Source organism: Dendrobates tinctorius, unplaced genomic scaffold (assembly GCF_039654945.1).
Source record: "Dendrobates tinctorius isolate UK_male_01 unplaced genomic scaffold, ASM3965494v1 ptg000029l, whole genome shotgun sequence".
NCBI lineage: Eukaryota > Metazoa > Chordata > Amphibia > Anura > Dendrobatidae > Dendrobates > Dendrobates tinctorius.
The window spans coordinates 194,641-200,640 of NW_027361697.1; positions in this window are offsets into that span (position 1 = coordinate 194,641).

Genomic DNA, 6,000 nt, shown 5'->3' on the forward strand with positions numbered 1-6,000 from the left:
TCCTGCTTTTCACTAGCACTAACCTCCTCCCATTGTGCGCTAATCGCAAACATGCAGATACCTATGCACTCATAACATAAGACCTATCACTATCTATTCTGTCCTAATCCTAGTCTATGTCTTATCATGCTTACCCTGCACCATACACTGAACATTACCGCATCTCAATATATGTAAAACCTCATGCCACTGTACACATAGCGAAACTGTTGTCTTCAGGGGCAGGAACACGACTTTACAGTCCACACCCTTACACAGCCTCAGTTGGCACTTCCTCTGGATATCAATTACATTTGTAGGAGAGGACAATGAAGCCAGAACTGATTTGCTGCAGGGATCGCGTGACATAATGTCACAGGAGCCCTGAGAGAGTCAGTGCCAAAACCTCTGGGACGCTATCGACAGCAGAGGTGAGTATAGGTGGTATTATTTTACTAGGGATTCAGATGGAGCTGTCTAAGTAGTGGACAACCCCTTAAAGCAACTTTCTAAATAGCCTTTAAAATGTTCTACCATTTTGCTGCTGCAGACTGTCAGTAAGTCCTTTATGTAGCTGACTGATCTGTGACAATGTTACATATCCTTCAGAGCTAGGTTTAGGGTTTTCAGGGAGAGCTGTAGATTATTTTTTACCCTGTGTACCCGGTAGTCAGGTGGGATTAATCATGTCCCTATTATGAGAGAGAGTCCTCAAACCTAAGCAATTTCTTTGTCTCCACAAGTCCCACAGTCTTCTGTGGATGCCTTTTTTGATACCTTAGGTCTGATCTATGATGAAACCCAGAGGCGTAGCTAGGGTTTCGGTTCAGGGGGGGGCGAAACTTCTGAGTGGGCCCCTAACTAGGTAACTTTGATTACAACTCGGTGACGCCCCCTAATAGTGGATGTAGAAGATGACTGCGCTGTTACTGAAAATAATCCCTATATAAAGACCAACATGGATATTACCGCAATATGGTCATTGGTAAATACCAGTCCTACAAAACATATAAGTGATTACTGCACAGTTATAACGTGTCTTACGGCTGACGTTCTATCTGAAGGAACCGTTCACTTTTCACGTCTTTTCCATCTGGCCCAGACCGACATGACAACTCCTCCAGCAAGAACTCGGCTACAGAGAATACAACAACGACACGTTTCACTTCTCATATTCCAGCCCCATCACCATGTATCCCCAACCTGCACAAACCCATCATCCTGCTGATACCCCAATGCTGAGCCACTGCTGCCGTATGTGTCCCTATTACTGCACCTGATACCCCAATGCTGAGCCGCTGCTGCTGCCGTATGTGTCCCTATTACTGCACCTGATACGGCAGCAGCGGCTCAGTATTGGGGTATCAAGTGCATTAATAAGGACACAAACGGCAGCAGAGGCTCAGTATTGGGGTATGTGTCCTTATTACTGCACCTGATACCCCAATACTGAGCCTCTGCTGCCGTATGTGTCCCTATTACTGCACCTGATACCCCAATACTGAGCCACTGCTGCCGTATGTGTCCCTATTACTGCACCTGATACCCCCTATACACACACGGCTCTGCTCCACACCCCTATACACACATGGCTCTGCTCCACACCCCTATACACACACGGCTCTGCTCCGTACACGCTGTACACATGCGGCTCCGCTCCGTACACCTTGTACACACCTGGCTCCGCTCTGTACACCTTGTACACACACGGCTCTGCTGCGCAAACGCTGTACACATGCGGCTCTGCTCCGTATACCTTGTACACACACGGCTCTGCTCCGCACACCCCGTACACACGCGGCTCCGCACCATACACCTCGTTCACATACGGCTCAAATCCGTACACCTTGCACACACGGCTCCACTCCGTACACGCCGCACACACACACGGCTCTGCTCTGTACACCCCATACACACCCAGCTCTGCTCTGTACACCTCATACACACTTAGCTCCGCTCTGTACACAAACAGCTCTGCTCACCCCATACACATACGGCTCCGCTCCTCTGTACACCGCATACATGCATATCTCTGCTCCGTACACCTTCTACACACACGGCTCCGCTCTGTACACCTCATACACACACAGCTCTGCTACATCCACCCTGTAAACCAATCCTGACCCCACACAGAAACTTACTTCACCTCATCCAGCACCATGACAACCAGCACAGCAGAGCCCTGTGCTGAAGCGCCTGACCATGTGACCCCTGACTCCGCCCTTCCTGTGACCTCATCACAGGTCCTGTGCGCACAGAATAGCCCAGGACGACATTGCTGGCTGTGAGGTGGGGGGCGCACTGCTGGCACCGGGGCCCCCCACCGCCTTCTGAGGGCCCATAGCGGCTGGGCAGCAGAGTAGGGAGATCGCTGTGCACGCCAATACAGTTACATTAGTGTAGCTCAGTGGGCCCCTCAGAGCTCGGGGCCCGGGGCGACCGCCCCCTCTGCAGGATCCAGGTTGCTGAGGCTAAGATCATGAACCTGGCACAATGGGGTTGCACAGCTGAGGACTACTGCACTGAGTTACGGCAGTGGTCCACTGAAGTTCTGCTGAACGATGCAGCTCTCAGGTGCCAGTTCCACAAAGGCTCCATCCGCTACTTCAGTGTCAAAATTATTGTTCCTGTGTACCTAAGATTGCGTCTGCTACATGAGTTGCATGATTCAGTCTTGAATGGTCATACTGGAGTAAGTGCTATATGGAAAGGCATTTCTAGACTTTTTTGGTGGCCATCCATGCATAACGATATTAAAGATTTTGTATCCGCTTGTGAAGTCTACGCACGCACTAAACTCAGTCATAACCGGCCGGCCGGGGAATTGGCTCCATTGCCTATTCCAGAAAGACCATTGACTCATCTGTCCATGGATTTCATAACGGATTTGCCTGGTGGAAAAACTGGGTGGTAGTTGAACGATTCAGCAAACAAGCTCATTTTGTTCCTTTGTCAGGATTCCCTAATGCGGAGACACTCGCCAATTATTTATTTCTCATATTGTAAGGCTACATGGGATCTTTCTGAACATTGTGTCTGATAGGGGAGTACAATTGTCTCTAAATTCTGAAAAGCTTTTTGTAGTAAACTTGGGATAGACTTGTCATTTTCTTCTGCTTACCACCCTGAAACCAATGGTCAGACTGAGAGGACAAATTATTCTCTGGAACAAATGTTAAGGTGCTTTGTGGCAGCTAAGCAGGAGGGCTGGTCTTTGTTTTTACCTCTCGCTGAGTTTGCATTTAACAGTCAAGTAAATCAGTCTACTAGAACCTCACCGTTTTTCTATAATTATGGTTTCATTCCCATTTTGGTAAATTTTCTAGGATTAGTTCTGAATGTCCTGGGGTGGAGGTCGCCGTGCAGAGACTTGGGGATGTCTGGAGGGAGGTTCAGAATAATATTGGAACTGCTCAGATTTTCCAGAAACGGAAGGCCGATAGAAGACAATCGGGAGGGGGGGGATCCTGTTTTTAAGATTGGGGATAAGGTTTGGTTGTCATCTAGGAATACTAAACTTAAAGTGCCATCAGTGAAGTTGGGTCCATAGTTTATTGGTCCATAAGAGATCCTGGAGGTGGTCAATTCGGTGGCATTCAGATTCAAGCTTCCTCCATAACTTCACATCCCTAACGTGTTCCATAAATATCTATTAAAAGAGTTTGTCCCTTCGGCTGTGTCTCCCTCATTCCTGCTTCCTCCGGTTTCTGTCGACGGTGGCCCTGAGTATGGGATTCAGAGGGTTGTGGATTCTCATAGGGTCCAAAGTTCCCTCCAATACCTCATCCACTGAAAGGGATACGGACCAGTGGAGAAATCCTGGGTCCCAGCTTAAGATGTGAAGGCTGAGAGGTTAGTATGGGCCTTTAAACTAAAATTTTGTGGGAAACCTTGAGGTCCTGTGGTCCACCTAGAAGAGGGGGTACTGTCACGATTCCACCCCCCAGTGTGTCTGGGATACAATTAATTGCACAAACGGGTAATTAAGCCCTATCTTAAGGAATGTAGTAAAATGTGACTTTTATTAAATCTCAATTAAAAATGGTCTATAACATTAACATTTGCTGAAGTGATCTTGCATTGTTTATCTCTTATGCAATCGGATTTCTGAGTTAGAGAAATCTATCCTTTCTGCTAACTATCCTAAACAATTATTAGTACTAGTCTATCCTGACTAGCCACAGCTGTAGTCCATGGCTCAACAGAGGATAATTAGGTAAGTATAATTGATAATATACACAAGAATCACTAAAGTGACTAAAAATCATCACTCATATCCACCCCAACAAGTTTCACCTTGACAAGCTTCCTCAGGGGGCTGAGCCTATAATTAGTTACAAAATGAGATGCTGAACTTCTTAAAGCATTTGTTCTATTGTTATTTACCCCTAAATGGACCAACTAGATGTCCTCTATTAAGTGCCCAATGGGGATATTAATCGTTGGCCAGTCTCATTGCATTTATCTTTATTTAGCCATCTATCATTGGACAGTTCTGTGTACATGACATGCACCTCCTTCCACGCTACATTGTCATCAAAGATGAAAACAGACCAAAAGAAGCATGCAAATGTACAAAGGGAAGCCACCCAGACCAATGTTCATGATGGGATAATAGTAAGGCTCCCTAAAGGACACTCCTAAATACACTTATGAAACCAAAGGACACAATGGAGTATAAAGTTCATTTTTACAAAAAATAGTAATAGATTTTATTATATTAAAAAGATAATACAACAAACATCACATCAACAGTACATACATGTAGTCAAATGTAAGGATCAGGCAATGATGGCTAAGGTTGCCAATATTAAAAGTAAAAAAAGCGCTATTTTTGCCATAAGTAAAAGCAGCAATAAGGGGTTAATAGGCGAACACCTCCGCGCGTTTCGGTCACGGCGGGCTTTGGTCCATATCAGCACAATATGGGTAAGCACTTTGCTGGAGCACTTTCTTACACCCCTGCTTATTGTCTGTACACTTGTTTTGGGACATATACTAGCGGAGGTGTTAGCCTATTAACCCCTTATTGCTGCTTTTACTTATGGCAAAAATAGCGCTTTTTTACTTTTAATATCGGTAACCTTAGCCATCATTGCCTGATCCTTACATTTGACTATATGTATGTACTGTTGATGTGATGTTTGTTGTATTATCTTTTTAATATAAAATCTATTACTATTTTTTGTAAAAATGGACTTTATACTCCATTGTGTCCTTTGGTTTCATAATTGTCATCAAAGAAAATGAAAAAGACCCATAACCTTGTTCGGTGTCAGACGCTATCCATGTCATCACAGAATCCCATTATAATATTAATTACTAGCCAGTCAATGAACTTGCATCGGGACAGGTGCCTTAGCGCATGCGCTGCCATTTGTCATAGTTGACATCTTTCTTCATTGGGTAAGCTCACCATCCAATCTCGTTTGGATAGGGTCATGTACTGATATCCCCTTCTTATAGGACTATATCGAACATGCGTCATTGTGATATCGGGCCAATAGAGATCACTCTCTGACATCACCGGACAATGGATTTTCATCCCCAAATGGTTGTTTACACCTATTAGTTGCTTTGGGATGCAGTTACTGATGACTCGGCACATTACTTGACCATGCTTTTGCCTCTTCCCTCTGTTTATGACATACCCTCCTGGCTTTTGACCTCGGACTCCTTGACTATCCCAACTCACGGCTTTTCTTTGACAAGTAAGTCAAGCTTATGTATTAGCTATTGAAAACCTCAGCACCTTGGTTACACACAGACCTCATATCCAGCCTATATTACAGAAAGAGACACTCCTACAAGAAAAAAGATGAAATTTGGATCAGGCTGCAAAATGCATGTCAGGGGGTTTGAAAATGAATGAAGATTGCAGATTAAATCTTAAAGTGGTGTAATTAAAGGAGTGGTCTTAAACCAAAAGTGAATTGCATGGTCACCCATCTATTTCGGATATGACAAAAGATAGAAGTTTTTCAGGCAACAAACCACTCAGTGCTTCTCCTGATTCTATAC